Source organism: Phyllostomus discolor, chromosome 1, assembly GCF_004126475.2.
Source record: "Phyllostomus discolor isolate MPI-MPIP mPhyDis1 chromosome 1, mPhyDis1.pri.v3, whole genome shotgun sequence".
Taxonomy (NCBI): domain Eukaryota; kingdom Metazoa; phylum Chordata; class Mammalia; order Chiroptera; family Phyllostomidae; genus Phyllostomus; species Phyllostomus discolor.
The window spans coordinates 167,600,192-167,623,188 of record NC_040903.2 but is presented as its reverse complement, the minus strand read 5'-3'; the positions used below and the strand labels follow the sequence as shown (position 1 = coordinate 167,623,188).

General features: G+C 35.3%; 1 protein-coding gene and 1 non-coding gene across 2 annotated transcripts in view; both read right to left on the bottom strand.

Annotated features, from left to right (window-relative positions):
- The window catches only part of TCF12 (transcription factor 12), a 377,803-nt gene that overhangs the window by 236,428 nt on the left and 118,378 nt on the right, over nt 1–22,997 (bottom strand).
- Nucleotides 3,260–3,361, bottom strand: LOC114493594. The gene has a single exon (XR_003684228.1). It is a non-coding gene; the product is annotated as a U6 spliceosomal RNA (small nuclear RNA).

The window sequence follows — 22,997 nt, the reverse complement described above, 5'->3', positions numbered from 1 at the left end:
ATACAAAAATTATACATGTTGATCAAAATCTGAAAAAGTACTTACTGACAAGAAAATACACCATAGTTACAATTATGGTAATTAGGAGACAAAACATTTCTACTAAGATGCATCTATAACATCACTGCCAAACATTTTCTTTCCTTCTCATTTCCAGTCTATCTATACCAATACAACAATTTTAGGAAGCAAGTTCCACAACTGACAGATTAAATTGGTAGATGAAAGAGAAAGTTTACGAATAATTAAGTGGCAGAGTTTGAGTCTTGCTTAATTTTCTGATTAATCTAATCTATTTCTACCTAGTAAGATTAAAAGTTAATGAATAATTTAATACGGAGATTAAAATGAGCCTTTTCTTTTTTAATCTTTTATATATAGAACCTCAAGTACACGCTTTTCTGAATTGAACCAATTAAATAAAATCCAATGTAAATTGAGTCCATGTGTCCCCTTTTAAAAGGCACACTATTTTTATTTCATATTTTCCAGTAAAGAACAAGTACTAAAATTTAGATAATTTATCTAAAAACAATGGCTTGTAAATTCAACGAAATAACCTGTTTCCTTCTTTTGTAAAACAATTAATAAAAAAAGGAATAGAACAAATCATAAATTACTATATACACAGCCAATTCTTTAAGAGGCTGGGACCCTAGAGAAGGAATAAAAGGTAGAAACCAAGTTTTTGAGGTGTCAGAGAGCAAGACTCTTGGAAGGGCAAGAAAACTTCTTGGCAAAGTTCAACATCTGGCACTACTCTCTTTTCTATGAAGAACTCAGTTATAATCTACCTACTTCCTTTCCACTGCCACTATCTTTTGTTTTTGACCAAAACTGTTTTCTTTTTTGTGTCAATCATAAAATTCTCTCATAGCTTCTATCCTATCCCTTCTTTCATTCTTCAAGCAGGGCACCATGGACTTCTGCAGGTTTTTAACCATTAGCAAAAACTGAAAACAGATTTTTTGGGGGAGGAAGTGATTTTTGTATACTGTAAATACCTGTTTTCCCCCCATATGGGCTCCAGAAGTACAGAGTTTGTGTACATAAAGCATTACTCAAGGTTTAGTGAGGTTCAGACAAGACCTGCCTGGAGGTAAAAGGGGTCAATGAGGAGCAAAGCTGCAGACCAGTTCCTTTCCTTCCCATTTGCCACTGCTAGACTATAACCAAAATATCCGCTGACCCAGACTAGGAGAAGAGGGTAAAGTGAGAAACAGGTTTGAAATTAGGAAAATATTTTAGGTACTAGTAGGGACTCTAGTGAGCTGAGAAGGAATGAAAGGAAGAAAAACAATACAAAGAATGGAGAGAAGAGTAGTTAAGATAGCCCTGAAGCAGAGCTTGTAAGAAGAAACAAGTTAGCAGTAGCCACTGGGCTTGACATCATACCCACCAGGTCTACCCCTGTGGAAAAGAAGCTAAAGTTGGGAGTAACAGCACTGGGAATTGTATAGTCACCTAACTATCTCCCTCACACACACACACACACACACACACACACACACACAATATGCCTTGGTAGCACTACAATAAAATCACATCCTACCGCCTATAAATCAGGGAAAGATAATATACTTTGCATGATTGCTCTCTGCTATATGGTGATACAATCAATGATTTGATATAAAAAAATCTCATTGGAGATAGCTATATCAGATAACCAAAGATTTGAATGTGGCTCTTCAATAGTTTCTTTACTCAGTTTTATTTATGGAGTAATGATATTCCTTTAGATAAAATTCAAAAGCTGCAATCAATTGTAAAATAATTTACATCCCAAAAACCCACCACCATTTTTATTGTTTTTTAGATTTTTGATAGTCATGAAATAAATCTCTACCAATGTGTTTTTCTAGAAATTCACTGTGAAATAGGGTCAATTGAATGTAACAGGAAATCTTTTATTTTTTGCTATAATTAATGACAAATAAAACAGAAAGCTATGAAAATACTAAAATTGTAAAGAAATTTAAGAGAAGTTAAGACATGTTACTTCATATAAAATATATAACTGGTTGGTTATAGAAATTTTTACTCATAAAAATTGAAATTCTGCACAATAAACTGTTAAAAAAGGTTTATTTTAAGTATTCAAGAAAATAAGACTAGTAAAAAGATGAAAAGAGTTTGCCTTTTCAGGCCACCCTTTAAAATTCAATGACAATTTCTGTTTGGTATTATTGAGAACAAAGATTTACAGGTAGGGATATTCTGGTACCAAAGTACCCTAGAATAAGGTATGGCTAATTTCAAGAAAATAACTAATTTTGAAAATGACTTTCAAACACAGTGATTTTACTGTGTTACTATGATTAGTCATGACATATATGTACATATGCATATATGTATATGCATGTGTGTGTGTGTGTGTGTATATATATATATTCCCTGTAAAGATACAATTAAAAAGGATATTCCAGTGATTTAACTGAAGAAGAGTAAATGATTGGAAAGAAATGGCAGGTCTACCTCTTTAAGAAAAACAGAAATTACATGATGGCCAAGGGTTAAAACTAATTTCCCACAGCATAAGCAGGTATTTTATACCACGTCAGGAACTGTCTAGTAACCTAGAAGAGACATTCTAACCCTAACAAAGCTCTTGAACTGTCTCTAAACCACTTCTCAACTAGCTGTCAAGTCTCTGGACAATGAAAACCCTCTCACTGCACCTGAGACAAACTGCCTTGCCCTTCTCCAGTCTAAATACCAAAATCCTCACCTAAAAACATTGCCAGTTATTTTCTTCCACAGAGACACTAAAGACAGCCAACTCTTTTTAAAGGGGCTTGATGCCTTTCTCTCACTCTGGATCAATCTCAGCAAAATAATCTGCCTACTCAGCCTTTCAGTGGTACAGTCCCACTAGATTCTATTTTATAAACATTTCCAAAATCTGACCTATGATTCTCCATTTTTAACATGATCATTTTAGTCCAAGCCACCATCATCTCTGACCTTTATTATTACAATAGCATCCTGAAGGTTTCCCTTCTTGCCCCTCTCACAGTTTGTATTCTCTATATGGGGACTGGAATGAGTTTTAAAAACAACTCAAATCATGACAATCCTATGCTCAAAATCTACCACTGGCTTCCCATCTCATTCAGAATTTAATCCACTGGTCTGCAATGTTTTACAGGTTCTGCCTGCAACCCCTCTCCCTTCATCTCCTACTATTCTTTCTTTTTTTATATAAGAAAATTATTCTTTAAAAATATTTTATTGTTTACGCTATTACAGTTGTCCCACTAAAAATATGGAACGCTTCACAAATGTGGGTGTCATCTTTGCACAGGGCCAAGTTAATCTTCTCTGTATTGTTCCAATTTCTGTATATGGGCTGCTGAAGCAAATTCTACTATTGTTTTTCTTGGGTCACTTTATGTCAGCATGGCCCTGCATGCTTCCTCCTCAGGGCCTTTGCACGTGCTCTTCCTTCTTCATAAAGTGCTTTCCCACAGATATCTGAATGGTACCTTCCCTAATTTCCTTCAGGTCTTTGTTCAAATATCATCTTATGGGAGGAGGTTTTACTGTCTGTCTTCTCCCAGCACATTGAAAGCTTCATTTAAAAAAAAAAAAAGAATGTCATTTGTCTTATTCACTGTTATATGTACGATGCCTAAGATAGTGTCTGATAAACAGTAGGTACTAATATTTATGGAAGAAATGAATATATTAAGTGGAAATAATACAATTCATTCAACAAAAGTGGGGCTGAAACTGGCTCCCTATTTGTTGGCTTCTCATTCCTCTTTATATAATAGTCAAAACCAATATTTTTAATAACTGAATAATATTTTGAAAATTCCAGAGAGAAGCAGTTAGACTGTAAATGACTCTATGAACTAGACAAATAACTAGCTCCAAAGAGCAAAAATTATTTACAAGTTTTAGAGAAACCTAAAAGCTCACTAGGCTTGGTAGGTAAATCACACGCAGAACTTAAGTACCACTACTTTGAAGTGACCTTGATCATATGCCCTTTGAAAAATCACTTTGTATTCACTATAGCATCACCTTATAGTACAGTGCTATAAAAGGAATTTTAAATAAGAAGTGTTCCAAAAAATTTTTATATACTCAACATGATGTTGGGATATTTACAAATGTGGTACGAAATTTAATGATTCTCTTGAATTTGCTAACGCTCTTCTTCTGTATTCCTTTAATCAGTCAGTTACTCACTGTATTAATTTCTACCTCAGCAATATTTTGAGTAACAATCCCAATTTGTTCTCTTCACATATATAGTACTCTGGATCAGGTCCTGTGTATTGCTAATTCTTCTATTATGTCTCTGTTCCAATATGCAGTTAACATTGCCAGCACACTTATCTTGCCATAAACACAAGTTGGATCACATCCAATCACTCCTCAAATGTGATCCTCTGCTGCTTCAGGAATAACACTCACTCCTGAGCATAATATTCTGCAAGGTAGCCTCAATCTACATTTGCAGCTCCAGTACTTACCCAAAACTCAATGCTCCAACCTCATCAAGACATTAGTCACTCCCCAAACATGCCAAGACTTGTCACATATTTATAGTCTATTTCTTTTGTTTCCTAGGCCCTCTTCATCTTCCTTCCTTCATATCTACCTTCATCACCCCCCATAGAATTTCTAATTTGAATCACCCTAAGATCAAACGTCCTCCTCTGAGAAACTATTCTCCATTAACTAGTTCTAAATTAATCACACTGTTTCAGAAATTAATTTGCACTTATTATATCTTGAACAGTATAATTTTTTCCATGTATATCCTATCAATAAAACTTTATAAAAAGCAACATATCTTGCTCATCTCTATGTTCTTCTGGTACCTAACAAAGTATAGTATTCTGCATCAACAGGTTAACTAACTAGTTAAGAATACATAAAATTAAGGCATTCACATGACAGTATGTTATAAAAATTCAGTAACTATAAGATAAGTTAAAAAGAAAAGACCCAATAATTACTATTTTTAAAGAGAATAGTATTATTCAAAACAGCTTGCAAATAAATATGTTGGAGTAAATCTCAAAACTGACCTGCTGAACTCAGTTTCCAATATAATGCAGTAAACTCCTGAGAGCTACTATAAACTGGAGGGGTGGGGGTGGATATAAATATAAAACAACTACCTAAAGGCTCTTGAGAGTGAAAAGAAACAAGCTGACTTGGGTTGGAATTATAAACTAGGAAGAAGAGATCAGAATGAGTTTTTCTTTTTAACAGCTTTTAGAGGTCAGCACAGGTGAATTTTTCATTCTTAAAGCTTTATCCTGCAGACAAGCGGCAGCCATAGCATGTAAGAACTAAAATCCCAATAAAAGGCTGCTGTATTTCTGGCTTGAAGAAAAAGAGGATAGAGACAGCACAACCATAGTCTCCAAAAAGTAAGGATAGAATCCCAAAAGGAAGAAAAATAAAAAAGTGAATTCACTCCCCAAAACTGAAACTATCTTCTGGAGGGAGGGCCCCTTGTAGTACAGGCTTCCTCCGCTAGGAGAGTGTTCTAAGAACCCATCTGTTCCTGTGTACCAGCTGGTGGTGTTGTGAGAGGCTGTCTTCAGCCTCAGTGATTTTTTTTTTTTGAGCATCCGTTCAACACCTTTGCCCATTTCATGATGGGTGATTAATGAGTGTACCTGCCCATACCATACTGCTCTAAGTGTTTAGCAGTTTTTGACCCAAACAGCATGACCCCCTGGCCCACCCTCCCTATTCACCTGATCTTGCCCCAAACAACTTTTTTTTGTTTTCCTGGATGAAAACAGTCCTCAAAAGGAAATGGTTTGCCAACGTGGAAGAGGTGAAACAAAAAATGGCAGAAGCATTGAAAGGCATCAAAATCGACAAGTTCAAAAACTGTTTTGAGCAATGGAAAAAAAAGTCTTGATAAGTATAAGAATAAATACACAATTTTTTATAAATAAATTCCAGTTTGGAAGGTCTCCCTTCATATCTCTACCCAAGACTTTTGGCTGAGCTTTAGAGCACACATTCACAGAGCAGACCCAAGGGAGTTCGCAGCTGAGGCCAAAAGAATCAAATTGAGATTTGAAGAGCTGCCAAACACAGGTAAAAGAGTTTTCACTTTGAGTCTAATCCAATTAATGGCTCACTAAAATAAGAAAATCAACTCTTTGGAGGAACACGAAAAAAACAAAATTTCCATAAATAACATTCACAATATCCTTAATACAATCTGACAATCCTTCACAATGAAATGTGACCCAATCTCAAGGGAAAAGATTACCAAGAGAGGCCAACCTCAAAATGACTGAGATACTGCAATTTTCAGACAAGGACACTAAAGCAGATACTGTAACTATGCTAAATGAAGTAAAGGAAATATGATTATAATAAATTTAAAAACATGGAAATTCCAGAGACAAAAATGACAATAACAAATGGAAGTTTTAGAGAGCAAAGTATCTAAAATCTAAAAAAAATATTGTATGGGTTTAAGAAAAGAATGCAGCTATGACAGAGGAAAAGAGTGAGTAAATTTGATGTCAGATCAAAGAAATAATTCAATGGGATAAACAGGAAAGAGATCAAAAGAAGATGATCAGGACCTTACACATGTAAGAAAAGATATTTAAAAGTTTAACATAGGCATAATGAGAGAAAAAGAACAGGGAAGGGAAAAAAATTGAAGGAATAATGGCCAAAAAGTTCACAAATGTGGTGACACAAATTTACCAATTAAAGACACTAAGTCAACCCAAATCTAGGCACATCATAGTCGAAGTTCTGACAAGCAAAATTACAGAGAAGACCTTGGTGGGAGAAAAAGAAATACATTATACATACAAAAGAACAACAGTTCAAATTATTGCAGATTTGTCATCAGAAACTATGAATGTTAGCAGATATGCAAACACATCTTTAAAGCAACAGGACAGATGTAGGTCAAAAAAATATCCTTCAAGAATGGAAGTGAAATACATTTTCAAATAAAAGAAAATTAAGAACTTACTGCCAGCAAAACTGCAATATAATAAATACTAAAAGAAGTTCTTCAAGCTGAAGAAAATGTTATCAGAGAAAAATCTTGGCTCTCAAGGGAGGAAAGAGCATTAGAAATAGTAAATATAAAAGATTATTTTTTCTCTTTAACTTCTTTAAAAGTTATTTGATGAACACAACATAAAGGAAGGCAGGGTGGGGGTAAATAGATCTATAAGGTCACAAAACGTCTTCATTTTATATGAAGTAGTTTAATTCTAAATAGACTGTGAGAAGTTAATTATGTATATTAACACCCTTAGAGAGCCTTTAAAAAAGCATCACTAAAGAAACAAGTAAGTTAAAATGGAGTCCTAACAAATAGCCAAATCCAAAAGAAGGAAGTATAGTTGAACAGCATTCAGATTGAAAAAACAGGGAATATATAAAATAGTAGACCTAAATCCAACCATATGATAAAACATTACATTTTTTGTCTAGGGAGGAAGACAAACAGAGAAGCAATCAAATAGATACTATTCCTTTCAAAAAACACCTCATTGTTACCTGAGCTCCTAAAGTTCATGCTTTTGCTCTCTTGAATAAGACAGTTATATTTGGGTTTGGTGGCCGGAAAATGAAGATGAAAATATTGTAATTGCATTTGCACATTTAAAAAACCATATAGTATTGTACCACTGTAAAAACTTCATGCAAAGATTTTTAGTTTGTTTTTATAGTGCCCATTAAGATCATAAGTCAGTACCAATAAAGCAACTTCTGTATAACTATCAAGTATGTTTCAGTAGATTTTTGCTGATTACCTAACACAATTTGCTATTTAAAAACAGCTGTGTGAGCAATTACTATTCTTAACTTAATTCCACAAACAATTCTATTCATTTCCTGTAATGAGGCCTGTGTACTCCCTGTGTTCAAGTCTTAGACCATTAATTCCTGTAATGGCAACAAACTGCCTTTCTCTGAGGAATTCCATAAAAATGTTTTCTTCATATTTACCCCATACCTATAAAATTCTCTGCCTCATATACTCTTTAAAAGCCATCACTCATTTCTCCACAAAACAAAAATATACATTGTTCAATTTCACTCCTTATAATTTATTCACTGACTCATTATGAATCTCTTGTTACTATCTACCATTTAGCTTCTTCCTAGACCAAACCAGCAAAACAAAACACCAGGCATACAAAAGGCATTTGTTTACAGGATAAAACTGAACTCTTCCAGGTCATCAAAGGTTATCATAATTATAAAATATAAAGGCCCTCTCTTGGTCTTCATTTCTTGGATCTCTATGGCAGACAGATCAGTACACTTTTCTTGTAGATGACAAGTAAATATTCCAGGCTTTGTGAGTCATACGTCCTCTTTACCAACTATTCAACTGTCCTACTGTAGCACAAAAACAGGTGATACACAAACAAATAAAGAGTAGCTGTATTCTATTAAAACTTTATTTACAAAAATAGGTGATGGACAATAGGCCCTATTTTGTTTACCCCTTTGGTGCTTTATGACATTCAATCTTATTAATCACCTTCCTTCTCTAAGATTTGGTGGCATTAACCTTTGGTTCTCTATTGCTACTTCCCCTTCTGTGTGGAAAAAAAAAAAGAAGTACCTGCTCTTTATCCCATTTTCTTTGTAGTTTATGCTTTACCCACTGAACTGCTCATGTAATTTTATGATTTTTACTGTTCCCTCTGAATGATCAGTTTTCAAATGCACATTACCAGACTAAAGTTCAGTTCTGAGTCTTAAATCACCAAATTTCTGTTGGAAACTTTCATTTGGTTCTCCTGCCATTGCCTAAAACCCGTAATATCTAAAACCAAACTCTTCAGATAGCCTTCATCTCTTCCTCATATGCCTTTGGACCCTAATTATTAACATTTCTAATTCTGCAGATAGTACTATAATATACAGGGTGGGCAAATGTAGGTTTATAGTTGTGAGGTCATGAAACAGCTTATTCTTGTCTTATTTATTAATTAATTATTGTATTATTTATCTTATTATTATGTTATTGTTATTAATTCATACCTTTACTTATAATTTATCTTTTAGTTAATAATGGCTGTTAATTTAGCCTACTTTGTCCTACCCCAATAGTTCAGGTCAACCAGACTTGCAAAATGGCATCATCTTTAATTCACCCTTCACTGTTCCTATACTTAGAGTGTTCCTTATGAATAACTCCTGAGGCAACTTTTCCATTTCTACTGCCACCTTTTTATTCAGGGCTTTTCTGGTATCCTACTTAGACTCTTTTGCTAGAGTCTATCTGAATATCCCTAAAATACTATTTCATATTTCTTCACCTGCTTATAATATTCTGTCAGTATAATATATTGCCCATAGATGTAAAAAGTAACATATCCAGTACCCACTGCCAATAGAATAATTCCCAAATTCTTCAATATGAAATGGAATACCTACTCACTTGTTCTACAAATGTTTACTGTCAATTATGCTAGATTTTGTCCCTCCTATGTTTAAAGCCTTTGAAAATCCAGTTATAATTGCATCTCATTTTCCAACCCTAATAGCCAAAAATACTAATTGCCTACTATGACATATATATAGTCATAGTTTAGGGAGAATTCTAGGTACTGATGACACAGAGATACACAAGACACAGAGAACCTGCCTTCAAGGGGCTACAGAGTTCAATGTCTTACTATTTAAATTGTTGATTGTAATGAGGAGGCATATTCATTACACACAGTATCATTCATAAAAATTTCATTGTTCTCATTCCTCTTAGTACTTCTCCCTCCTCTACAGTTAATAAGTCTTATTAGTTTAATGCTCATTTTCAGTTCCACCTCAGCTGTACAACTCGTCCAATCTCCCTAATCTTCACCAGGTTCTCTTTAATACTATATCAATCATACTTATAAACCCATGTCGCAAAGTGTAGAAGTTGTACAGTTCTTATGAAAACACCACCCAATATGTGGTCTCAAATTAGTTTAAGAGCAAAGACTACATTCATCTTTTATTCTGCATCACCTACAAGTGCTGAATACACAGATGAAGATTAATAAAAAATCTTTTTTTAATAACTTGCCAATTGAAAGTTCTTTTTTTAATATTTTATTTATTTACTTTTAGAGAGGGAAGGGAGGGAGAAAGAGAGAGAGAGAGAAACATCAATGTGCAGTTACTGGGGGTCATGGCCTGCAACCCAGGCATGTACCCTGACTGGGAATCGAACCTGTGACACTTTGGTTCGCAGCCTGCGCTCAATCCACTGAGCTATGCCAGCCAGGGCCGAAGATTAATAAAAAAAAAAAAACTTTTTATATACAAAATGACATTGCTAATTAATATAAGGAAAGAATTTTTTTAGTAGCACCTATACCTTTACATTTATCTACTTATATTTATTCTCCCCAGTCCCAATGATGAACAGCCTGAGTTTATAAGAATCCCATCATAAAGGATACAGCTGATAATCAAAGCACAAAAGTATCTAAACCAGGGTGACACTCAAGTGAAACCCCTCACATTAGCACAGTGCTCTAATGCAATGAACTAACACCCTCTGTTTCACATTCATGTATATTTATTGCAATAACATGTAAGCAAAAATTATTGCCATGCACAGACTTTAAAATTTTGAACTCTCATAGTTACTGTCTAACGCATAAAAAATAAATTTAAGTCATTTAAAAAACAATTTATACAGATGATTAATTACATCCACAAGCTACCCCCACATCCAACTTTTGGAATTATTAAAACTAGTTTAAAAAGTTGGATACTGCCTGTGTAAATAAAGCCCATCATTCTTGAAACATATAACTCAGAATATTTTTAGTTTAAATATAGAGGACTACTTTGCAGGAGGGAGAGGGTGGGGGGAAGTAGAAGAGGGTATGGGGGGATAAATGGTACTGAAAAATTATAATAAAAAATGAAAAAAAGATCCCTGTCTGGAATGGCTCAGTGGATTGAGCTCAGGCCTGCAAACCAAAGAGTCACCAGTTTGATTCCCAATTAGCACACATGCCTGGGTTGTGGGCCAGGTCCTCAGGAAGGGAGCACGTGAGAGGCAACCACACATTGATGTTTCTCTCCCTCCCCCTCTGTCTAAAATAAATAAATAAAATATTTTTTTAAAAAATGAAAAAAAAATAGAGGACTACTTATCAAAATCATTTACCAGGAATCAAAGACATGTATTAAAAATTACCTCTATTTATAATACACTATAATCTTGACATAAAAATAAAATCTGCACCTAAAATTTTACATATTGTCTCTGGGCATGTAAAATAGTACACTTTGGAAAACTGGTAGTTTCTTACAAGACAAAAATACATATACCCTAACACAACACTATCACTAGAAATTTACTCAAGATAAAGTGATAAAAATGTACACCCACAGTCTTTTACACAAATATTAAGGACAGTATTCATACTAGCTAAAACTGAAAACAATCCAGGTGACCATCAATAAAAAAAGATAGATAAAAAACCTGGTTTACTCAATCAATGCAATATTGCTAAACAAAACAAAAAATGTATCAGAGGCAAATGCAACAACATGCATAAATCTCAAAAACCTTATACTTAATGAAAGCAGATACAAAAATTAATTCCATTTATATATATCTAAAACAAAAAATGCAAAATCATAGTTATAAAAATAAAGATTGGTGGTTTTGGGGTAGAGCGCTGACTAAAAGGGAGTATGAGAAATCCTTACAGGGTGAGAAAAATGTTTTATAAAATAACCAAATGTTCAGTGACCATTTCCCTGGGGTTACTAAATTGAAAATAACAACTGTAAATTATAAACAAAAGATTTAAAAACAACTATTTGAAGGCAGGGAAGTAAAAACAAAAGTAGGCAGACACTGGAAAGGACTGGTCTGATCAGTGAAAAACCAAATCTAGACATACTGGCTAACATCCAAATCAACATGTTTTGTCCAATGAGGACATTGCCCAGTCAGCATAGAATATAGTGGGCTGAACAAGCAGAAAGCCACTATCTTCTTTGCTTCAAGAACCAGAAAACAGAATTTGAAAATCTCAGTGTGTCTTGGAAAGTAACCAGGGGAAACACTTCTAGAAAGGAGAAAGTAACTATTTGGGGAGGTCCAAAAGTTTACATTAAAACTCCCTTTAAGTCCTTGCTGAACTCTAAACATCATAAATGTGGGGGAGAATACAAGGAACCTACTGAAATTAACAGCTGGAAGGCTAAAATAACTGAGTATAAATTTCACTGTTGGAAACTAATTACAAGGGCATAGTAAATAATTTAGGCTTTCCACAGACCTGCCTTAACAAAGCCTAACTGCAAGCCTCAAAATAATCAACCAATACTGTAACTACTTACCAAATCAAAAACTTTTCAGGAGAAACCAAAACCTCTACAACATGTCCTTATACATTTCTTGATATGAATAAAAAATTAATAGATGTGTCGAAAAATAAAATGTGACATTGTCTAGAACAAATACTCCATACAAACATACCCCAAGATGACACAGATGTTGGAGTGAGCAGCAAAGGAGTTTAAAGTAGCTATTATAAATATTCAAAGACTTTTTTAAAAAATAGAAAAAAGATGGTCAGAATGAATGAACAGATAGGAGATTCTCAGTAGGAAAAAGTATTTGAAAATGAGAATTCTAGAACTTAAAATTGCAGTGTGTAAAATAAAATAATTCATTGAATAAGCTTTAAAGTGAACTGTAGGCAGAAGAAATAGTAAGTGTAACTGAACACAAACAAATAAAAAATTATCATATGAAGTAGAAAAAAATAAGAGCCTTAGCTATCTGTTAGAAAACATTAAATGGTTTAAAATACTCTACATGTACCAGAAGTAGAAAATATATATGGGGGGTAGGGAATGAGAACATTTCCTCATATCAATGCAAAACATTAATTTGCACTGCAGATCCAATGACCTCAGCAACCTCACACCAACATATACAATCATCAAAAGAGACAGATTAAATTAGGGGAAAATGATATAATGGGCGACTTATCAGAAACAATAGAGGCCTGAGACAATGGAATGACATCCTTCAAGTTCTAAGAGAAAAACTATGGTCAACACAGAATAATTCTCTCAATTATGTCATTAACAAGATGGGGGATATGAAGTTATAATTTCTTTAGAGCTACTTTAAAGAAAAACAGGAAGGGAAAACACTATACTTTGATTTCACGGTAAACAAAAACATCTGTCTTCTACAAACTCAGCAAGTGAATATGCACTGAATTCTAAGTCCCAAAGTGGAAAGGCTTGAACTACATTGAGTAGAATAGTTACCCTATTCTATATCCATATACAGTATCAAATATCTTAGTTGTTTTAGTATTCTTCCCATCTCTTCTCAACATCTGAATCCCTGGTCTACTTTTCCCCTAGACTTTCTTCAAAACAGCATTCTTATCTTTGATTGGGCTGGCTTCCAAATCTCCTGCTGTCCCAGGAAAACCTCCCAATTTCACCCTTGGTATGCCTCAGAGAAAAGTATTTACTGATAGTGTAAGGAAAAACAGACATATTCTAAACATTTGTATATTTATTCCAAACGTTTAAAAGTGCCAGAAAAAATGGATCTAGCTGATTTCCGTCCATAATCCATTAGTTTCTGACTTTGTCTGTTCAGCTCAACAAAGCAAGTAGACTAGATACAGTAACTCTGGGACTACCAAAGCCATAACAAGAGAATATGCTTTACAGTCAGTCAACTGGGCCCAAGTACAATCCTTTTCCATTTTCTAGATATGCCTGTTGCTTCCTCTGTAAAATAGGGCTGTTAATAGTACATAACTCAGACTAAGGATCAAAATAAATGAGATGATACTTAGAAAACAGTACATTGTCTATCACACAGTAAAGGCTCAATAAATGTAAGCTGTCTGAAACTTCAGAAAAACCTTTTCATTCTTAATGCAAGAGAATTCATTTGACAATCCTGTCAATGAGGAAAATTGTGAGAGGTATGTTACCTGCTGCTTAATAAAGTGACCGGAACTAAGTTGGAGTTCCCATTTGTGGTACTGTCTCTTCAAATATCAGTTCCCCTCTGACTGAAATACTGATAGCCTGCAGCAGCAATTGCCTTCCATGTTTAAAATTCCTCCTCAACATGAATGAGTGATTATTTACAGTACATGATGTCATCTCTCAAAGTCTAACCATAGAGCAAAACAGTGATACAATTGAGAATTCAACATAAAGGTACTCACCCTGTCTGCAAAAGCATTCAAGTTTCACCAAAATCAACTTTTTCCCTGTTTTTATGAGAATAAAACCCTAGAATATAGAAATATCTTCACATTTGGGGTATGGAAGGGAGGATTCAAGGTAGTAGGCCAAACACAGTTTAAACTGTATAACTTGAATGTCACATCTTTTTTCTTGCCTCAGTTTCCTCATTTGTGAAAATCAGGTAACACTGGCTCTGCCTCCTTGAAAGAGACAGTATATAAGGTGCCTGGAAATCATCTTGCATGTAGTAGTTTCCAAGTGTTTACAATGATCTATACTCACAAAATCATTTCCTGTAATGTTTCACTGGGTTGTTTAAAAAGAGTAAGGTAACAAATGATAGAAAACATCATTATGTAGCCCTGGCTGGTTTAGTTCAGTGGATTGAGTGTGGACTGCAAACCAAAGAGTCACTGATTTGATTCCCAGTCAGGGCACATACCTGGGTTATGGACCAAATCCCCAACAGGGGGTGCATGAGAGGTAACTACACATTGATGTTTCTCTTCCTCTTTCTCCCACCCCTCCCCTCTCTCTAAAAATAAATAAATAAAATCTAAAAAAACAAACAAACAAACCATGATTATGTTACTGTTTTCTATAATTATCTATTTCTACAACTTAACAATTTATGTTCAGTATTTATTTACTGAAGACCTACTGTGAGTCAGAACCATACTTTGTCATTAATTCCCCCACTAAGTTTCTTATATTTGCTTTTTACACCTTCTGTGTGGTAGGCTACTGGCACTACAAATGACCAGGCAAGTTATAGTCAATAAAACAGATGAAGTCTTCCCCCCATATACTCCTTTACATTTTATACCTACTGACCTCACAGCATAGTTTGTGTGGAAAACATAACAAATCTATGAACTATTGAAAAATACTAAATTTCATCCCTGGCTGGCGTAGCTCAGTGGATTGAGCGCGGGCTGCAAACCAAAGTGTCACAGGTTCGATTCCCAGCCAGGGTACATTCCTGGGTTGCAGGCCATAACCCCCAGCAACCGCACATTAATGTGTGTGTGTGTGTGTGTGTGTCTCTCTCCCCCTCCCTCTCTCTCTCTCCCCCTCCCTTCCCTCCCTAAAAATAAATAAATAAAATCTTTAAAAAAAAAAGAATATTAAACTGTTAAAGCCAACTTCTTAAAAAAAAATACTAAATTTCCAAGCAGGAGATGTCACCCTAAAAACAGTCCTGTAAGAAACTAACCTGAAAAATCACATGTGACTGGAGTCAGAGAGAAAAGCTTTAATTTTAACAAAGGCAAAGATTTATTTAATTTTGGTTAGAAAATGTGTAAAATCAAACTAATAAAAAATCAGAATAAGTAGAAAAGTAGAAAAATTAGTAAGGTGAATCAGTCAAAAATCTTTAACTTTCTCTGAGTACAATGATTCTGATTCATTCAACAAACAGAATGTAAGCCCTGGAAGAGCTTCTCTAATGAACAAAAAGTTGATTAAAATAAAAATAATTAAATTACAATATAATAAGTGTTAAAATGTACTTTATTTTTAAAATCCATAGATAAATTCTTAAACAATAAAACTTTAAAACACAGTAGAATCATCTGGCTCATTGTGATGTAGATTTAATATAATGTGTTCTGATTCATGTCTACATTTCTAAGATGCAATAATGCAATACTATTTCTCACTTTCTCCTAGGTTAATGATTTGCAGTAGTATCTTACATCTCTGCTTTTTCTACTTTCCTATTTAAGAGCTTTTTTTTTTCTGTTTCCAATTTGGAACCATTCAATCTGAATGTACACACTATTCTACTTTTTCCCTTTTATCTATTAAGCTTCTTTTAATAAAAAATTTCTTTCCATGACAGTGTTAAGTAAGAAAGCAAGATATGCCCTGGCTGGGGTGCTTCAGTTCGCTGGAGCATTGTCCTATAAACCGAAAGGTTGTGTGTTTGATTCCCAATCAAGGCACATGTCTAGGTTGTGGGTTCAGTTCCCAGATGGGACAGGTAGGAGAGGCAACCTATCATTATTTCTCTCCTGCACGGATGTTTCTCTCCCTCTCCCTCACCCTCCCCTCCCCTCTCTCTAAAATCAATAAGCATGTCCTGGGGTGAAGATTTTTTTTTAAAAAAAAAGAAAAATACAAACTGCGTATTTACTATGGTAACTATTTTAAAATAATGCCTGTGGTGGGAAAACTGGATGGAAATACAAAAAATACTAATAGTTTTATTTGAAAAGTTAGATTATTATTATCTTCCTTTTTACTGTTTTCCTCTTTTTCTAAAATGAGTTTATACTTATTTGGAAATTTTTAAATAAGTTCGTAACATTTACAGATAAATTTTTTTTAAAAATCCTAAGTCAAAAGCAATCAATGGGCAACTACAGACTACTTCCACTCTAATATATGTTATCATTTAAACACCTTTTTATATATTTTATTGATTATGCTATAACAGTTGTCCCATTTCCCCCCTTTACTCCCCTCTGCCCTGCACTACCCCTCCCATGAGCATTCCCCACCTTTAGAGTTCATGTCCATGGGTTGTACATGTAAGTTCTTTGACTTCTACATTTCCTGTACTATTCTAAACCTTCCCCTGTCTATTTTCTACCTACTACTTATGCTACTTATTCCCTGCACCTTTTTTCCCTCTCTCCCCCTCCCACTTCCCCATTGATAACCCTCCATGTGATATCCATTTCTGTGATTCTATTACTGTTCTAGTTATTTGCTTAGTTTGTCTTCTTTTTAGGTTTGGTTGTTAATTACTGTGAGTTTGTTGTAATTTTACTGTTCATATTTTTTATCTTCTTTTTCTTAGATAAGTCCCTTTAACATTTCATATAATAAGGGCTTAGTGATGATGAACTCCTTTAACCTTGACCTTATCTGGATACTACTTCATCTGCCCTTCTATTCTAAATGAAAGCTTTACTGGATAGAGTAATCCTGGATATAGGTCCTTGCTTTTCATGACTTTGATTGAATACTTTCCAGCCCCTTCTTGCCTGCAAGGTTTCTTTTGAGAAATCAGGTGATGATCTTATGGGAACTCCATTGTAGGTAACTGTCTCCTTTTCTCTTGCTGCTTTTAAGATTCTCTGCTTACCTTTACTCACTCTTAGCTAATATAATTATGATGTGCCTTGGTGTGTGCTTCCTTGGGTTCAACTTCTTTGGGACTTTCTGGACTTCCTGGACTTCCTGGCAGTCTATTTCCTTCTCCAGATTGGGGGAGTTCTCCTTCATTATGTTTTCAAGTAAGTTTTCAATTTCTTGCTCTTCCTCTTCTCCTTCTGGCACCCCTATGATTCAGATGTTGGAATGTTTAAAGTCCTCCCGGTGGTTCCTAAGCCTCTCCTCATTTTTTTGAATTATTGTTTCTTCATTCTGTTCTCGTTGAATGTTTCTTTCTTCCTTCTGCTCCAAACCATTGATTTGAGTCCTGGTTTCCTTCCCGTCACTGTTGGTTTCCTGTAGATTTTTAATTATTTCACATAATGCAACCTTCATTGCTGCCTGAGTCTTTTTTATGCTGTTGAAGTACTCAGTGAGTTTCTGGAACATCCTGATAACCAGTGTTTTGAATTGTATCTGATAAGTTGGCTATCTCTTTGTCGCTTAGTTGTATTTTTTCTCACGCTTTCAACTGTTCTTTCATTTGGGCCATTTTTTTTCCCTCTGGCACACCTGTTATGTAGTAAAGGGTGGAAACTTAGGGGTTCACCAGGGTAGGGCAACCCACATCGTTGTGTTGTGATGCTGTTTATGGGGGCGGGGTCCAAGAGGGAACAGTGCCACATACTCCACTCTCTGCCTGTTTTCAGTCACCTCCCCAGCTACCCACAAGCAAAGTGGGCCCTTCTGGTGCTGATTCCCTGGTATGTGGGTTTGTGTACGTTCTAGGACCCTGTGGGTCTCTCCAATGAACTCTCCTGTGAGGCTGGGAGTTCCTCCCACTGCCACCTTAACCCCCACAGGTGTTTACAGCCAGAGGGTTTGTGGCTTTATTTCCCAGTACAGGAACCCTGCATTGTGCTGTCTTGCTCCCTAGTGTTCCTCCTGGTTTATCTGCACACAAATGTGGGACTGCCCAGTCTGTAAGCCACTACTTAGCCAAGTCCACCAGCCACCAACTTGCCATGAGTCCTCTTGACCTGGCTGCCCATCTCCACCCCTCCCTTACTGGTCTGGATGAATGTTTCTTCTTTAACTCCTTGGTTGTCAGACTTCCATACTGTTTGATTTTCTGCCAGTTCTGGTTGTTTTTTGTTTTTAAATCTGTTGTTGTTCTCCTTTTGGTTGTGCGAGGTGGCACAGTGAGTCTACCTACACCTCCATCTTGGCCAGAAGTGTATTTAAACATTTTTCTTGTTAGGTACAATTGAAATCCCATAACAAAGACTTCAACAAATTCAGTATCTTTTATTTCACTGACATTTCATTGATGTAAATATTACTTTAAATGATGTAAGAAAACCTAATTTATTCAAAGAATACTTACAAGTAAATGTAAGTGTTACACTTACAAGTAAGTGTTCTTTGAAACATCTTAAGAAGTGTATAAAAAGATTACTAACATCATTAATTGTCAAGGAAATGCAAGTCAAAACTCAATTAGATATCACCTCACACCTGTAAATATGGCCATTAACAGAAAATAAACAAAAACCAATGAAGTAGTAGGATGTAAAGAAATTAGAACCCTAAACACTATTGGTGGGAATGTAAAATGGTACAGTCACTATTGGAGGTTCCTCAAAATAATAAAAATAAAGCTACCACAAGATCCAGAAATCCCACTTTTGAGTATTAATCCAAAAGAAGTGAAGCCAAGATCTTGAAGATTTCTTTTTAAATCTACACTCTTGTGTTCACTACAGCACTTTTTGTATCAGCCAAGATGTAGAGACAACACAAATATCCATTGATGAATGAATGGATAAAGAAAATGCAGTATATTCATACAATGAAATACTACTCAGCCTTTAAAAAAAATCCTGTCATATGTAACAACACAGTTACAACCGTGAAACATGTAAAAGTTCCAGACATTGACTATGCAAAAATGTGCACATCAATTAACAACACTGTGTATACACTTAAAATTTTGTTAGGAAGGTACATCTCATGTTAATGTATATTACCAAAATTAAAACAAAAAAGGAAATAGAGTCTAAAAATGATATAAAAGATCAATGAATCCAAGAGCTGGTCCTTTGAAAAGATAAATAAGACTGGCAAACTTTTAACCAAATTCATTGAGGAAAAAAGGAGAAAGGACCCAAATAAATAATCAGCAATGAAAGAGAAGAAATAACAACTGACACCAACGAAATACAAAGGAGTGTAAGAAAATATTACAATCAACTATATGCCAAAAAATTGACAACCTGGATGAAATGGGTACATTCCTAAAAACATACAATCTTCTAAAACTAAATCAGGAAAAAATCACAGAATCTGAATAGACAAATTACACCTAATGAAACTGAAGCAATAATCAAAAAACTCCCAACAAACAAAAGTCCTGGATGGGATGTTGGCTTCCCAGGTGAATTTTCCCAAATATTCAAAGACGAATGATTACTGATTCTTCTCAAACTATCCCAAAAATTTCAAGAAAAGGGAAGACTCCTAGGTCATTTTACAAAGCCAGCATTATCCTAATTCCAAAACCAGATAAAGACACTAGAAAAAAACCAGAAAATTATAGGCCAATATATCTGATGAATATAGATGCTAAAATCATCAACAAAATATTAGCAAACCAAATACAGCAATGCATAACAAAGAACACACATCATGATCAAGTCAGATTTATTCCAGGAATGCAAGGTTGGTACAAAAGTCACAAATCAATAAATGTGATACACCATTTAAAAAAATGAAGAATAAAAAAATGACATGATCATATAAAAAGAGGCAGAAAAAAACATTTGATAAACTCCAGTACTCACTTATGATAAAAATTCTCAGCAAACTGGGAATAAAGGGAATATCCCTCAACATAACAAAGACCATACATGACAAACCCACTGCCAGTATTATACTCAATGGGCAAAAATTACAAGCATTCCCCTCAAGAACGGGAAGAAGAAAGGGTTGCCTGCTTTCACCTCTCTTATTCAACATGGTACTGGAAGTCCTAGCCATAGCAATCAGACAAGAAGAAATAAAAGGCATCCAAATTGGAATTTGCAGATGAATTTGCAGATGACATGATAGTCTTCATAGAGAACCCTAATGATTCCACCAAGAAACTACTAGAACTCATAAATGAATTCAGTAAAGTAGCAGGATACAAAATTAATATCCAGAAATCAGTTGCATTTTTATATGCCAATAATGAGCTATTAGAACAGGAAATTAAAACAATCCCATTCACAATTGCTTCAAAAAAAAATACCTAGGAATAAAACTAACTAATGATGTAAAAGACCTGTACTTCGAAAATTATAAAACAATGAAAGAAATTGTAAAAGATACAATGAGTGGAAGAACATATGGTGTTCATAGATAGGAAGAATTAACATCATTACACTGACCATACTAACCAAAGCAATCTACAGATTTAATGCAATTCCTATCAAGATACCAATGACATATTTTACAGAACTAGAACAAATATTCCAGAAACTTAATGGAACCACGAAAGACCCTGAATAGCAAAAGCGATTCTGAAAAAAGAACAATAAAGTTTGAAGAATCATACTACCTAATATCAAACTATAAGGCAATAATAATCAAACAGCCTAGTAATGGCATAAAGACACACACATAGATCAATGGAACAGAACTAAACCAATGCTTTTATGGTCAACTAACATTTGACAAAGGAGGCAAGAACATACAGTGGAGTAAAGATGGTGTATTCAATAAAAGATGTTGGGAAGTTGAACAGATACTTGCAAAAAAATGAAATTAAACCACCTTCTTATATCATACACAAGAATAAACTCAAAACAAATTAAAGACTTAAATGTTACATGTGAAACCATAAAAATCCTACAAGAAAACAGGCTACAAAATCTTGGATAATGCTTGAAGCAATATTTTTTTCTGATATATCTCCTCGGGCAAGGGAAACAAAAGAAAAAATTAACAAATGGGACTACATCAAACTAAAACATTTTTGCACAGAGAAGAAAATTATCAACAAAATAAAAAGAAAATCAACAGAATGGGAGAACATATCCACTGATACATTGAATAATGGTTTAATGTCCAAAATTTGTAAAGAACTTATAAAACTGAACACCAAAAAAAACACAAGCAATCCAATTAAAAAATGGGCAAATGTTGGGAACAGCCCTGCCCGGTATCAGAAGCTGTAACCCCCACCTAGGCTACGGCTAAGGGAACGCCCTTGGAACCATAAGCCAGCAAGGAGACAAAAGCTTATCTCCCTGGCAGGAACGCTACTTCTGCTGCTTCATTCATAACTGAACCCCAAAGCTTGGTCGGTTAGCCAAAGACGGGCAAGATTCCCCAAGGGGGGAATGACCTAAGACAGGCATGATCACATGGGAGGCCCCCAAAAGAAGGACTTTGGGGGCTACAGCAAAAGGGGGTGATGGACCCTTGCTCCTCAGCTTTGACATAGCTTGAGTCCTCATCATCTGGGAGAAAATCTCCTTATCTCTTGGTTGCCTTAGTTCCCTTGCTCCACCTAAGCCTAAAACAATGACAGGGTGGTGCAGCTCTGTGCTGAAAAGGGCGGATTCCCCGGGTGATCAGGCCTAAGAAAGAACATGTAAATTCCTGTGAAACCTTCTTTGTTTAGAATGCTCTCAGTTGAATGAGAAGGGTCCAAGGAGGAAGTTAATTTGTTCCTTAAAAGTTTTACAGCACTTTGACCCTGACTCAAAATAGGACCTCAGACTTCTTTGTTATCTATTGTTTGATCTTTACTTCCTAGCAATGAGTATTGAGCTTTTACCTGAATTCTTATTCAAATGAAACTAATAAAAAGCCTCTCTGGAGGGGGAATGGGGCCCTCTCCCCACCAGGGAGGGTGGCCAAGCAGCGCGCTCCCCACATAAGGAGTGGCTATGGCGCCCTCCAGGAGAGAGGGTGGCCAAGGTGCTCCCCATGTGAGGAGTGGCCCTGCTGTTCCTATTCCCCCACAGGACCTGGTTGTCTCTGTGCATGTTTTTTCTCACGTTTTCGACGAGCCATCCTCAGCATTCCGTGATCACTGCTGGCCGGTGACCCACGCATCAGGCAAACAACCTGAATAGACAATTCTCCAAACAGGACATACAGATGGCCAATAGACATGAAAAAATGTTCAACATCACTAATAATCAGAGAAATGCAAATTAAAACCATAATGTGACATCACCTCATACCACTCAGAATGGCTATCATCGATAAATCAACAAACATGTGCTGGTGAGGATGTGGTGTAGGGGGAACCCTTTTGAACTCTTGGTGGGAATGTAGATTGGTACAGCCACTGTGAAAAGCAGTACAAAGTTACCTCAAAAGATTAAAAACAGAACTGCTTTATAACCCCATGACTCTACTTTTGGGAATTTTCTGAAGAAATCCAGAACTCTAATTTGAAAGGATATACATACTCCTGTGTTCACTGCAGCATTATTTACAACTGCCAAGATTTTGAAGCAGCCCAAGTATCCATCAGTAGATGAGTGGATAAAAAGAACAATGGTTCGTTTATACTGTGGAATACTATGCAGTTGTAAAAAAGGAGATGGTTTCACTCTCTGTGACAACATAGATGGACCCAGATATTATGCTAAATGAAACAAGCCAGT